The sequence below is a fragment of the Diabrotica undecimpunctata genome, chromosome 10, assembly GCF_040954645.1.
Source record: "Diabrotica undecimpunctata isolate CICGRU chromosome 10, icDiaUnde3, whole genome shotgun sequence".
Classification (NCBI taxonomy): Eukaryota; Metazoa; Arthropoda; class Insecta; order Coleoptera; family Chrysomelidae; genus Diabrotica; species Diabrotica undecimpunctata.
Window position 1 is genome coordinate 61,804,397 of NC_092812.1, and position 15,947 is coordinate 61,820,343.

Genomic DNA, 15,947 nt, shown 5'->3' on the forward strand with positions numbered 1-15,947 from the left:
TATTGAAGGTATTGACATACAAAGGTTTACTTGGATTTGAGGCAACTCAGAAGTGGAGATAGTGTTAAATAGATTTTTCGGTAAAGTGGGGGTGACTCACCGGCTTCACTTAGTAAGCTTTTGATGGAAGTTTTCCCAAATGCTCCAAGAGTAATTACAATGTCAAAATTAGGTCCAGTGTCAGAGTTAAGTGCTTGTTTGTGTATAAAAGTCGGTATAAATAAAAATTGGATAACAGTGTGCTATACACTATAGTACGTAAACATATGGCTCTTATATTTACTTTATTATATTAAAATACCCCGTGGGGATATGTAACAAATCACATAATAGTTAATACTCTACTAATATTGATATGATGATTTATTAACAGCCACGCAGACATTCTTTTAGTCATCTGTTACAGGAAATAAATAAAATGTAAAAGGATAACTAACTTGTTAACTGATAACAGCAATGTCTGGACAATTTAATCATTTTTACTCTAAAATTACATAACTATAATTTATAGTTCAGTAACTCGAGCGGAAAATAAGACCTTTACCTTCCAATTCCGTCGGACTGCATTGATTTAGCAGAATATGTGGATTTAAGCTTGTCTTACCCTCTTTTGCAAAAGTTATATATGGGAAAAGTGTGCCTTTTGTTTTTAAGGGGTTAAAACTACCCCTAAGTGGAAACAATAGGAAAACAGGTATTTAAGCATTTTATGCATTAAAATCTGGTTGAATTAAGTCAAATAAACATATTCAATGATAACTTATCCTTTAATACAAATTTTCAACCCTTAGGAACCATCGCTTATGACGTAAGTAAAGTTAAAAAATATTTTTTTACGATGTAAAATGCTTAACTTATGAATTAAAATCAAAAACAACTTATTTATCGCTTGTGAAATAATGTTTCATTGGTTTTAAGTTTTTAACCCCTAGTAAGCATCCCTTTATGCAAAAAAAAATACTTAAAAAGCCTATTTATATCATTTTGTACACATTTAAGTTATAAATTTATGTATTTAAATCAATAAAAATTTGTCCCTTGCTTATGAAACATTATTTCTTTTGTTGCAACTTTTTTAACCCTTAGAAACTACCCCCTATGCTATTAACAGCACAAAGGACTCAATATTATTATTTAAATTTTTTATTAATTATAAGATATAAAATATAAATAAAAATTATGGTAAATTATGTAAAAAAATAGAAAAAAAAAAACAGAAACTAATTCAGCTTCCTTTTCATTAATTGGAGGTGACCATCAAGTCATTCCAAAATCTCTTCAAATTAAACATCGCCATCTTCATCCATTTCCAAAATTTTTAGAGCAACTGGTTTTTCGCTTCTTAGAAATTCAATATCCACCCGATGCAACTTAGATACAACAAATTCCCAACTGTTCAAAACCTACAATTACATCCACTCTTTTAATATCCATCCATTATTATGGGACACTTTCGATCGTCTTTCCCACCACACATTTCTGACAACAAAATCCAAACCCAGAAACGCAAACCGGACCAACTTATTTCTCAGCAAAATCCACAGCCCATTTCGAATCAGCAACTTTCTACTATTGTTCGCAATTTCTCAGATATTCACATATCCGAAGAAGCTATTTCTCATCTTCATTCCGACCAAGCCTAAATTGCCAGACAAGATGTCGTCAGAATTCTCCGTACTTCCAAACCCCACCGTCAAATATCAGTCTTTCAGAAAGACGTGCCCTCAAAGAACTTTATAACAACCCTGACATTTTCATCCTTCCGGCCGACAAAGGTAATGCCACAGTCATTGTCAACTCTTCTAATTATTTCGACAAAATGTTCGAACTTCTCAATTCCACAGAATACAAACGCGTCCCAAACTGCCTCACTCAGAAATTGTCCAAACATCTCGCTTTATCCTTACAACCATTAGCCGAAAACGCCTCGTCCTTTGTCAAAAGCTCTTTTCATTTCATTGATGTTCTGAAAAATATTTCTATTCCACCCTCGGATATACTAGTTAGTTTTGACATTGTTTCTTTATCTACTAACATTCCTATTGATGAAACCATCTCCATCTTGGACTCCAAACATCAAATGCCCCAAGATACATTATCTCTTATAAAACACTGCATGTCTAACACATACTTTTCATTCCAAAATCATTTCTATCGTCAAATCAAAGGTGCTCCAATGGGTTCCGCCTCTATCCAGTAATAGCTGACATCTACATGGAACATTTCGAAACAACAGCCCTGTCCTCATCAAATCTCAAACCCACTGAATCGGTTCAGTCCGACAAAACTTTGGAGGTAAATAGCCTGTGACTGGAGTAATATTGTATATCTGATATATTCAGAGATAACGGCGATCCGCAAGCATCCCATAAAATATATCTGATAACTTCTATTATAAAGAAAAGACTAAAAATGTAAAGAGTAGAGAAAATGTTCTCTTGACAGTTGTTTAACCCATATCATATTCATACTAAGAAAACAATATCCTCGATTAATCAAGAACGTCTACCATTTAAGGCTAATTGGGAAAAACTGACAGTTCAAAATTTATACCTCGAGAAATAACTTTTTTTGTCAATTTTCGTCTTCATCATCGATTTTCAACGTCACTGATCTCATGGTCTCTAGACCAAGGGAGTGAGTGGGCTTATGTTTTCATACGCCGCGCTGGTTATATTTTCTGACACACTATTGTTAAACTTGCCGTTACTACTAAATACGACTAGGAGGTGTTGATGTAATTAGAATGCATTGGCTTATACTCAACTAATTTAGTGACAAATCTGTCGTTTTTTTCTCGCTACCAACGCAAATGATGGATATAAATTAGTAAAAATGGTGGGCTTGTTAGCTAATTAGTATAGTCGCCTTGTAATTATGGTAAAATGTAGGCTAGGGAAGGATTTACAGTTAAAAAAAGGTGTGAAAGAACTTTTTTTGGTTGACTATCATGGGAACAATACGTTTGAGAATCCTTTTTTAGTTGTATAAGTAATTGTGGCTTAAAACAAATAAATTAACATGTTTTTATATGTATATTTGTTAGTTCGATCACTGGTAGTAGCTTGTACAGGTTAAAACTAACATACACACAATTAAATTAGCCGCAACCCTTGATTCTAGATTTTATACAATATTTTAAAGTAGATTATGCATTATAAGGGAGGCAGTAATGTTATTAGTGCCATAAACTCAGACTACGTAGACCAGACTAATTGTGGAAAAACGATTGATTTCATGTAAAAATCTTGAAGATTTATACAGAGATTTTATACAGATATTTGAAGGTTCTAAAAGTTATATGAAGGGTAGGTAATGAAATATCCGTGAAGGCGTACAGCTGATTTTGCTTTGTTTTTTTTTAAACAATCTTAAAAGATGAAAAAAATATTTTTTGTTTATGAAACGTTCCTTATACATTTTAGAGAGAAAGAGTTCAAATAAAAATTGTAGATCATAAAAAGGTCTTTATTATTAAGAGTTTCAAAATGAAAATACATGAACAATTGACCGAAATAATTACAAAAAACCCTTATTTTTGCAGTAATTTATAGATGTTTTTTGCAGAATGGCATGTAGTGTAACTACTCATAGATGTGGGTTAATGAGTTTAAAGTTTGTTAAATTTCAAACAGATCGACCAAATCGTTTATAAGTTAATCAATTTGTTTATCCTGGAGAGCGATTATTTAAACAATTGTACTTACCCAAACAGAGGTATTTTATAAATCGCAATTGATTCTTAGAGCTTTCATTTTTAAGGTATATTACCAAAAATTTTAACATTTTATTAAATCTGTCAATAAAAAATAGTTTGAAAAAGAGCGCACTTTTTAGCTTATAAACATTTATAATAACTTTGATATATTTTATGTCACACACTTGTAAGTAGGCTCAGTGAAAAGCTGGTGAAAAATACACTTTCCAAAAAAAAAACAATACCTTTTATGACCAAAACGAAACAACTTGGCATTTCTTTTCTTAAAATCGTATTTCCCTTAGAATATGAGAGACATGGGTTCCTAAGAAGTACGTAAGACTCGTGAAGGATATGTATGAGGGACCGTGCACCAAAGTAAGGACTGCTGTGGATTAACCGAAAGTTTTCCAGTGACGGTTGGTTTGCATCAAGGCTTTTCAGTGAGTCCTTACCTGTTTAATCATGTTATGGATGTACTGACAGAGAAAGTAAGAGAGGTCCTTGGTCAACGCTCTTTGCTGATGATATCGTGTTCGTAAAGGAGAAAAATGCTGGAGGAGAAGGTGAAGTGTTGAAGAAGGACTATTGAAGAGGGATGAAGTTTAGCAGGTCGAAAACAGAGTATATGTAGTTGGGAGGAAGAGGAATGGTTGAAGAAAAGCTAGGAAGAATCTTCTTCTTTAAGTGCCATCTCCTCGGCGGAGGTCGGCAATCATCATAGCTATTCGGACTTTTAAGACGGCTGCTCTGAAAAGTTCATTTGATGTACATCCGTATCACTCTCTCAGGTTGCGCAGCCATGACATTCTAGTCATGGCCTAGGACGAATAGGAGAATTTAAATACCTTGGTTCCTATATAACGGAAAATGGGACACTAGATCGAGAAATTGCCCACCGGATACAGGCTGGTTGGTTTAACTGAAAGGGAATGAGCGGGGTACTTTGTGATCGAAAAATCGGGGAAGCGCTGAAAGAAAAGATATACAAGAGTGTGGTGAGACCTGCGTTGGTATACGGCAATATAGTGTGGACTGTAAAGAAGATCCACGACTGTGTGGCAGTTAAGAAAGAAAGGTTTAAGTGAAGACTTTACCCGATGGACAGTAATGAGGTCAAAGCTGAGGAAGAAGAAGAAGAAGATTAATATTAAGAGCTACAAATTGAACGGATTCTAAATGAAGATCTAAATTTTATAATTCAACTCGAATATAAGGCATATACAGTGAAGGAGTGAAAAGTTATAACCTGTTAAAGTGGTGGTACTCGTAAAATACCACCACGGAAAAGTATATGGATAAACTGTCCGCTATAATATCTAGGCTTCTATGGTACGTAGAACCTTTATTTTTTTTAAACTGTAAGTAAGAACTGAAGTTTAAAGTTTAGTTGACTAACCATGCACATAAACTATTAAATAGTACAAAAATATTATTTAAACTTATTAGTTTCTTACCTTTAGAAATAATATTAGCTTTATTAAATACAATTTATAATAATAAAATGAATTATTTTGTTGAAAAAAAAACTATAAAATTAAGTAAAAGGATTAAATGTATTGCATTAATTTATAATTATTATTAGGTATAAAAATTTAATTAATTTATTTTTCCAGGAATTTCCGAGAAGTGAAAATAACACAATTCTTATTATTTTGTTGAGTTACCCCAGTTAATGAAAGTTCTACGTGCCATAGAATGCAAGATATTGCAAATTTTGTCAGCGCGTTTCAATTTGAGGTTCCATTTTAAAAACAGGGACTCGTACAGTTCTCCCCTTCACTTTTCCGGTGGTATTTTCTGACTACCATCACTTTATTGGGTTTTTACTCCTTCACTGTATATGCCATCTATAAGTTGGATCATAAAATTTACATCTTTATTTAGAATCCGTTTAATTTTCAGCTCTTATTGTTAATAAACAGTGGAAATATGTTTTAAGAAAAAAATGTTAACCTGGTTCCTATTGGTCATAGGTTGTATTTTTTTGGAAAATATGTTTTGAAGACTATCTATAAGTGTGTGACATAAAAAAATATCAAAATTATTATAAATCTTTATAAGCTACAAAGTCAGCCTTTTTTAAAACTGTTTTTTAATAAAAAATTTATTAAAATGTTGGGTTGGGTTAAAATTTAGCATACTTTATTAACTCATTAATTGCCCTAATGTCTAGTAGTTATATTACATGTCATTCTGAAAAAAGCATCTTTATTAAAATTTATAAATTAGTGCAAAAATAATGGTTTTTTGCAATTATCTCGATCAAAAGTAAGTTCCAAATGATCAACAAATATGTCCGCTTTTTCTTTTAAGTTTGTCTAATGGGTGGATTTGGTATGATTGGCCTCTTGAGTCTCATCGTGGATTTCCATAATGAGTAATCACTAAGTTTTTCATAGGTAAGCTCCCTTAAGAATTTGTTTATTGATTTCTGTTTAATTTTTTTAATTTCTCTACTTATATTTTGAGTATTGGATTTAATCTGGTTTTATTCACAGTTGTTTTGCATTGCTGCCATCTTCTTCTCAGCCGCTATTTTTCGGCAACCATAATTCTTATTTCAGCTGGGTAATTATTACCTTTCGTCCTCCTTTTGATTTTTTGCTTGCTGTATATCTATGTTTAATTGCACTGCTTCTTGGTCAAGATCTTCAAAATTGTTTTTGCTGACATTCAGTTCTATTCTGTTTTCTAAATCCTGTACAAAGCCAATCCGTGATCTTGTTAGACAATGTTGGGTTCCCATCCGTCATAATTATTCTATAGCTTACTGTCATAATTACTGAAGAGTGATACTATGTTTCCTATTTTAATAATCATTTTGTTTGATTTTTCTAGCAATATAGAAATCTAGTAGGTCTGGTATCTTATTTGTATCTGTTGACCAGTATGTTGGCTTGCCAGCCAATTTTAAGGTATATTAATTTTTTTTTATTAAATTTGTTAAAAAACAGTTTGAAAAAGGGCTGACTTTTTAGTTTATAAACATTTATAATAACTTTGACATTTTTTATGTGACACGCTTGTAAGGGCGCTCAGTGAAAAGATGTTGAAAAAAAAACACTTTCTAAAAGAAACAGAATCTGTTATAACCAATAAGAAATAAGATAGCATTTATTTATTAACATTAAGAGCTGAGAATTGAAGAGATTCTAAATGTAGATTTAAATTTTATAGATGGTATATATAGTGAAGGGGGATAAAAATTATAACCCGTTAAAGTGATGGTACTCGTAAAATACCACCACGGGAAAGTGGAGGGGAGAACTGCCCGCTGGAATATCTCGTCTTGTTTTAGGTTGTTGGTCATAGAAGATTCTGTTTACAAACGTTTGGCATAAGAAATATGTTATTACCAATGTTATAAGATAAAAAGTCAGCCCTTTTTCAAACTGTTATTTAATAACAGATTTATTAAAATGTTAAAGTTTTCTTTAATATATCTTAAAACTGAAGCCTCAAAGAATCGATTGCAATTTACAAAGTACTTGTAGAGTCACTGTTTCGACAAGAAAAGTTGTTTTAATAATCGCTCTCTGAGATAAACAAATTAAATAACTTATAAACTATTTGGTCGATCTCTTTAAAATTTAGCACACTTTAATAATTCATTAACTGCCACAATTTTGAGAGGTTATGCACATGTCATTATGCAAAAAACAAAATTATAAGCGTTTTTTGCAGTTATCTCGGTCAATTGTTATGTACTTTAATTCGGAAACTCTTAGAAACAAAGATCTTTTTATGATCTACAACTTTTATTTGAAACATTTTTCTCTAAAATGTATAAGACAAGTTTTATAGGCAAAAAATATTTTTTTTTTCACTTTTTTATGATTGTTTAATAAAAAAAAACAAAGCAAAATTATCTGTACGTTCTTCACATAATTGTCATCAGCTACCCTTCATATACCTTGTAAAGCCTGTAAATATTTGTATAACATTTTTTCAGCTTTTTTTCTTACTTGACTGGGGTCGCTTCATAAATAAATTATACTATTTTAGAATTTTTGAAAACGATTTCCGCATTGGAAATCTAAATGTTAAAACAAATGTGAAATGTATTTCTTATTTCAATGTTGTGATTTAATTCCTTATAAAATAATATTTAAGGGAAGTTATAACGTTCATACATCAATGTTGAGTTTCTCAATATCATTTTAAAGTTTTATTTAAAAACTATTCATGTTAAAATTATAAATATGGATGTATATGTATATAAAGTGTTTTTGTAATGAAAAACCCTGTAATATAGAAAATATGTAATCGATAAAATCATTAACAGTGCATTACTTACCGTATACAAAAAAGTTTCACTAACGATGCCTAAATTATTACCGACTTCACAGAAATTTAGTTTTTTTTATCGGCTTGGAATATATTTTTAACAATTTACCTAATCTAAATTATTAATTTTATAAACAAACGAAGCGAGTTGCTTTTGTAAACTACCAAATTATCAACGTTAGTCAGTCTACAAACATATTTTTAAATATAGCAAAATCAATTTCTGATAAAAACAAGAGATTCCATTTTTCAAATGAACGTATCATTTATTCTATTTTTATTCAATAATATTTTAATGTTTGCTGTAAAGTTGGGTGAACAAAACTTACAACAACAGAGAAAATATCAAACTATTTAGTTGTTAGGAATCCATAATAGGAATGAAATTTGAAAAGTTAAATAGAAAAATGTCAGATATAGAATATATTTATTTTATATATTTACACTTGATATGTTAAATCATTATTCCGTTCACATTTATACGATATGTACAGCAGTAACTTGCATAATTTTATTACTTTTAAAGTATTGCGCGACAATGAAAATAACATTGTTCTTTCTTGAAGAACGTCTCAAAAAATATAAAAGGAGTAAATTCACATGCAGTAAAGAAATGACTTGCGAATTTTGAGAAGTTGTTATGCTGCATCAAAAATAAAATCTTCAGTTGTAAAACAATATAAATAAACTGTTAAGTTAAAAGAAATATTAATAAAACACATGCAATCCATTATGCCGATAAGAAGAAGACAAAGGAGTTTAAGTCCTTTAGAAATAAACATTTATAAACGCCTTTAGCTCATACATTAAAAACAGCTTAAGAAACATAAAATGTGTACTCGCATCTTCCAATCATCTTCCGAGGCGAGTTTTTTAGTTCCAGATGATGAACTCAACAGCCGGACCGATCACACATATTGTTTTCCATCCTTTGTTGTCGCGTGTGTAAGGAAAGTACAGGGGGCAGCGGAAATACCAAAAACGGACACCCTGTAGCAACAATGGCGGAACCGAGCAAGTGTTGCGGAGGCAAGTACAGGTTTTGTCACCGAATCGTAAAGCTGGGTCTGTGGGCAACAACCATGATTGCTTAAAGTAGATGAAAGCGAAGGTGTCATGGACCGGACTTACTTCGTCGGCTCCTTTAGTTAATGAAGTAGTACCAGGTCAAAAAAATATATTATTGACTTTTGGTCATTTTATAGTGTGTAGACAATTAGATGATTTGGTGTATTGTAATTTGTTTAGGATTCTAAAATTCGATATTATTATTGCATGGCCCTTTTGTAAGTTGGCAACTAAAAGATGTGCAAATTAGACACGTATGTAAATAGGAACAGAAGACAACGGTACAACAACAGTAAAAGTAAAACAACAAAAAACATTAATTATAACTAACATCGTTGTAATTTCGACATTCTACTCTTTAAGAGCTGTTCTTCGATCTGTCACTACAATATTATATTTGCTGAAGAATCGTTCTGCGTCTACGCTGTTCGTTGGACTCCAGATGCTCTGTAATGCTGCTTTAGCAAATGACGGAAAACTTCACTGTCCATCCATCCATCCAATGGCATTACAGCCCAAATCAAGCCTTGGCCTCCTTCAAGAGGCTTCTCCAATCAATTCGATTTACCGCTGTTCTTTTCCATGAATGCGTTCCCAGGCAATTCCTGGCATCCTTATCGGCTTCGTCTTCCAATCTCTTTTTAGGTCTTCCAACAGGTCTTTTTCCCTGCATTCTTGCATTTAGTAATTTTCTGGGGATTCTATTCTCATGCATGCGGACCACGTGTCCTGCCCACCGTAATCTCTGCAGTTTAGTGTATTGTGCTAGAGTTGGTTCGCTATATTGCTCGTATATTTTTCTATTATACAAAAGAACTGCACTGTGTAGCAAGCAAAATATCCTTCACTTTGGGATCTTCGTTCCTTCGTATCGATTGAAGGATTAATCTATGGAAGTGAGTATATTCATCTATGTACTCCAATTGTGTCATTGTTCTAAAAAAAGGAATTTTATAAAAGCTTTCTGAGAGTACACTCGGGTTCACAGTACAACTTGCAGCTATAGATGGGTTAAATAACTGTCCAATGTCTAAAAAAGCCTCGTTTGTGTCTTTTAAAGTCATAAAAGAGAGTTAGTTTATTAAAGGCTTTGTCGTTTGCTTTCATAAGCATTTCCTTCAGCGTAACGTCAATTTCTTCGTTTTCAGTGAGCAATCGAGATGTTTTTACATCAAAATAACATTGGCGGTGGTGTTCAAGTGACGATTTTAAGTCCTCTAATTTGTTACACAAAGGATGGGCGAATGGATAACTGGCTCCTTCCAAATCGTCTATTAATTTCATTAATTTTGGACAGAACTCGGTGGTGAAGGTTATTTGAATTTCTAGTTTACATCTGAAAGTTTCATCGGCGTAATTATCTTTGAGAAATTTAATACTGCAATCTTCATTCTCCCACATATCAAAAAACTTAAGTAGGTATATGATTAAAATATTCACTTAGATACGACACTGCTGAGAACCAAGAGTTCCATCTAGTTACAACTGGTGCTAAAGAAATTTTGCTGGGAGATTGGGAACGTTTTCTTTCAAATAATTCAAGTGAGAGTTCTTCATTTTTTTAAAAGACAGAAAAAATACTTTAAACGAGTTTTTCTCAAAATCAAATTTTTCAAAACTGGCGTTTTGAGCGGTTTTCTCAAAATCTGCTGTACCAAATCAGTATCGGTATCCGTAAATCAAATTTGTTTTGATACTTTATATATACGACTACTAAATAAACCTCTAAAAAGTTAAAAAAAACCACCCCAACTTTTTAGTACGGGGGTAAATTCACCCCCAAAACAGGTGTTTTTCGAACTTTTTATAAAATCGTATATAAAGGCCTTAAAAATATAAAAAATGAACTTTCTAAAGGTTATTTAGTAGTGTTAAGTCTCAAGAATTTAATCCCTTTAGAAATAAAAAAAATTTACAGGGGGGCAGAAAAGTGTCCCCCAAATTAAAATGCATCTTTTCTCCAGACGCCCTCTGGAATCGTGAAAAACAACTTAAAATGCCAAAAAAATTTTTTTGTATAACTCAAATCCTTAACAACGAATGGAAAATATTCTGACCATAAATATAATAGTTATTTTTGTTTAATATTTAAAAATCGTGTCTTTTTTCTAATTTAGCAAGTAAAAGTCCCCTTAACGTTGTAGTTCCTTTCTAAAGTACACAGTCAATAGCCTAAATTAAGTATAAAATATGTGTCTTAATTTTAACTTACTTACTTAACTTTAACTTAATTAAACACATTTATTTTACTTTTTTTTTGATAATTCTTTAAAATGTTATACCAATATATATACCAATTATATACCAATATATATACCAATTATATTGGTGACAGTACTTCTCAATAATTATTTCAGATGCTGGTTAGTAGATACTGATCGGTGTGTGGATTTCAGGAACTTTAAAGTGGAATAAAATTATTGTTCGTTTAAAAATGTTCTAATTTAGTTTGAAAACTAAATATACACTGTGAGAGATCACATATTATATTATTTTTCCCCAGCAATTATAAATTCAGTGTTTGTAAATGTTCCATGACATCAGTCAAAAAACATTAAGTGTATCGTCATTGTTTAAGTCTGAATAAGCTATTTAATTTTCTTTTAGAATTATTTAGTTATTCAATTATTTTCAAACAAATCTAAAAATTGATTTAATACATTGTAGCAAGATATCTATTTAAAAATGCAAAAGAAATTAATGCCATTTGGAAGTTCTTTATTATTTAATTCCTCAAGGAAACTTTTGAATTGTCGATAATTTTTTACATTAGTGCCAATGTAGTTTACAATATACAATACTGTTTTTATAACATTAGGATATTTTAAATATTTTGTAGCAAGATGTTCTCGGTAAATTATGCATGAATCAGCATGAGTTTGTGATGGGTAGCTCTTTCGGGGCGACAGACTCAGTAAAACACCGGTTTGAAATAAAAATAAATCTATGTAGTATATATACAATAAATAAAAAATAAAAAAGGATTTCTACGTTGTATACTTATCAAACAAAAATAAAATGAATTCTACGTTCCCGTCTGGGTCCCGCGATGAATGAATTCCCCGGCGAACGACTATAAAAGAAAAGAAACTAATTATTACTAATAAAGAAATGAAATAGCAGACCCACGGTAATGTTCAATACACAATACCGATGGGTTCCGCTTGGTTAAGGACAGAGTATGATCCTCAATACGGAAATCTCTCTGTCCGGGATGGCTCGCAGGTTCACTACACCGGCGAGTCAGGGAGCCTAGAGCGCTAGCTACAAGACTGTCTAATTCCGCTATTCATGCGCCTTAAATAGCCGTTCTGAATCCCACTTCGCCGTCACGTTGTAGAAGTGGATGCGCAAATATTGACACTACCACGGTTCGAACTGTTAAACGATCAGAGCATCGTTACAAGTTGTGGGATTTGAGAATCTTTTAAAAGCCTAAGAAGACTTACAAGTTTATTAAGAGGCACATTAAAAGTTTTCATTATGGAATCTAATGCATTTTGAATATCGACCGCGGGATAACTCTTGAGGTTCCATTAAATCTATTAATTCCTCTTTAGTAACGAAATAAGGTGAAAAAAAACGTATGAAAACTGCCAATTGCGTCAGATCTGTGATATATGTCGATTCGTCAAAGGCTAAGCTGAATATAACACAATTCTTCAAATCGTTTTTTAAATTGTCTTCAAAAGATTTATTAATTGCAGTTACTTACTGCTATGAAATTAACGTATCACTTACCCGTGCCAATGAAAACTTTAGTGTTAAATGTACATGATGCTCTTGAACATTTTACAAGTACTGTTCGGAGTATAGGTTTCAAGTGTTCATATATACGTCCGAAGTTGAGGAAGCAACTATTTATAGACTTTTAAAGCAACTAAAGAGTGGAAGTACTACAGAAGCACCTAAAACATCAATATGAAGAAAACCCATTCATATAGACGATGCTATAAAACAATCGATTCGAAGAAAAGTTCATTTATTTAATTTACAAACAAAAATTCCTACTTTGGATAAACTTTTAGTAGATAGATAGATAGATAGATAGTTTATTTGACTGTAAGTTACAACAAGGTTTACAGCAAGTCAAAACTAAAGTTATAAATATAAATTTTAAATAATTACAAAGTATAATATAAATCACTATAAAGTCATTACAAAAAAATGAAAACAATACACAAAAATATTTAAAACATTAAAATACATATAAAACGTACAATATGGACATCATAATATAATAAAAATAATATTAAATTTGGTTATGTTGCAGCTTGGGCATTCACAGATACACTCTGGTAATATTCACCTAATGTATAGGGACACATGGTCACTAGGTACTCTTTGACTTGGTTTTTAAAAGCTGTAGTTGAATGAATGTTTTTAAATTTTTGAGGAAGTTGATTATACAGTAGTAAACCAGAGACAGTAGATGACTTCCTACTTATTTCTAAATGTCGATAGGGTACTACAAACTGTCTCTTATTTCTTGTGTTGTGTGAGTGAATATCACTGTTACATAAAAAAGTTCTTTTATTTTTATGAATTAGTATCAATAATTCCAAAATGTAAATTCCATACACTGTTAATATTAATATATAATAATATATTTAACCTTTAGAGATAGGTAAAAACCTATCTCTAAATAGGTTTTTACAAGACCAACCATACGGAACACCTGCAATACATCTGACAATACGCTTGTGGGCCTTAAAAACGTCCTTTATACTAGAAGAGCCACCCCAGACAGTTATACCGTAACTCATTGTCGATTGTACCTCAGCAAAATAAAAAAGACGAAGGTGTTGCAGACTAAGTATTCTACCCAAATTTCTCAATTGATAACATTTAGAATTGAGTTTTTTACATACATTCCAACAATCAGTCTTAAAAGATAAATGAGAGTCGAAAGTCACTCCTAAAAACTTCACATCACTACAACTCAAAATACCCTCACCATTGATGGAAATACTTAAATTTGGTTTAGTAAAATTTGAACGAGATGTAAATGATAAAAATTTAGTTTTATGAACATTAAACAGGAGCGACTGATTACTGGACCAATCAGAGAAGGTCTTCAGTGAGTTTGTTATTTTATCTTGTAAAAAATTTATGTCTTTATCGCGATATAGCATTGTTGAGTCATCAGCATAAACTGATACAAATGCATCAGACATTACATTTGGTAGTTCATTAATATACAAAATAAATAATATCGGGCCCAATATGGAGCCTTGTGGTACCCCATTTTTATTAACAATCGGATCAGACATTGAAATCTTGAAGTTATTTTTCACTCTAACTATTTGATGCCGGTCTTTCAGATAGGAACCAAACCAACTATGGGCAACTCCCCTAACACCATATCTGTACAATCTATCGAGGAGTACATCGTGTTGCACACAATCAAAAGCAAGACTGAGGTCACAAAAAATGGCAGTTGGATTTTCACTGTTTTCAATAGAGATTAAGACTTCCTCATAGAAACTGTTAATGGCTGTGGAAGTAGAAAATTTATTTCGAAATCCATGTTGATGCTTTGTGATAATTTGGTTGATATCTAAAAATAATAAAAGTTGTTTTAGCATTGCATATTCAATAATCTTAGATATCACAGATGGAACAGACAATGGTCGAAAATTTGACATTAATTCAGGATCACCTTGTTTTAATACCGGTGAAATGATAGAAGTTTTCAGCAAACTGGGAAAAACACCAGCATTAAAAGAAGCATTTATAATGTGAGCAAGTGGTGTCAAAATCTGAGACGCAATTTTCTTAATAACTATACCTGATATTTCATCAAAACCACACGATGGTTTGTTTTTAATTTTATATTTTATTATGTCTAAGATATCTTCCTCTGTTACATAGGATTTGAACAAACTATTTTGATTAAAATCGTTGGAATGCTGAAAATTTAAATCTGATTGAATTATTTTACTAATTATATCTATTGGTGCATCTATAAAGTAATCATTAAATTTGTTACATATTATATCCGAATCTGTAATCCTAGTATCATCTATTTTTAGACAGATATTTTTGTGATTTTTTTGTTTTCCATTAAGTTCATTTATAACAGCCCATGTGGTTTTGTTTTTATTAGAGGATTCAGAGATTTTGTTAAAATAAAACTGACCCTTTGTGGCCTCAACAAGAACTTTGTGCTGATATTTTTTTTGCCTGTATAGAGTTTTTAGTCAGGGTATGCCTTACTCAAAATATACAAATCCTTCAGACTTTCTGAAGAAGATTTTACTTCTTGTGTGACCCATGTTTTTTTTATTTGGTTTTGGTAATGTTTGGTTTTTCTAATAGGACAACTAATATTGAAATAGAACTGTAATTTATCATGAAAGGCATTATATTTACTCTCAACATCAGTTGCATGATAAACATCTTGCCATGTTTCTTTACTCAAGAGATTGTTGAATGCATCTATAGCGCCTTCATGTGTTACTCTGAAAGTATTTAGAACTGATGTCATAGTTAGATTAATGAAATTCAACCTCAATAGGAATATATCGTGATCCGATTCAGTATTTACATTTACAGTACCTATACAATCATCACAATTTGTATATACCTGATCCAAAATATTTCCGCATGTGGAAGTCGACCTTGTAGGTGTAAAGTTTCTGGGTGACAAACCATAAGATGCTAGAAGACCAGAAAATCTGTGTGAATTATTTAGTGTCATGGAATTTACATTAAAATCGCCTGTTAAAAATAAGAATTGATTTGGTTTAAAATTTGAATTTAAAATAAGATTAAGTTTTTCATAAAATACATCAAATTTACCTTTAGGAGATCTGTAGCAAACTAAAATTGTGTGTTGATTTAAATTATAATGCCAATTCAGCCCACATACCTCAATGTCTTTTTCTAG

At 31.5% G+C, this 15,947-nt stretch overlaps 1 protein-coding gene across 2 annotated transcripts in view; it reads right to left on the reverse strand.

The window, feature by feature from the left end:
- Positions 1 to 15,947, reverse strand: part of LOC140452069 (semaphorin-1A-like) — a 559,254-nt gene that overhangs the window by 296,307 nt on the left and 247,000 nt on the right. The window contains exon 1 of one of the 2 annotated variants that reach the window (XM_072546114.1): positions 7,998 to 8,123. The exons of the other annotated variant lie outside the window; for it this stretch is intronic. The gene's annotated coding sequence lies outside the window, so the exon portion shown is untranslated. Of the gene's footprint in view, positions 1 to 7,997; positions 8,124 to 15,947 lie in introns of those variants that run through there. 2 annotated transcript variants of the gene reach the window in all.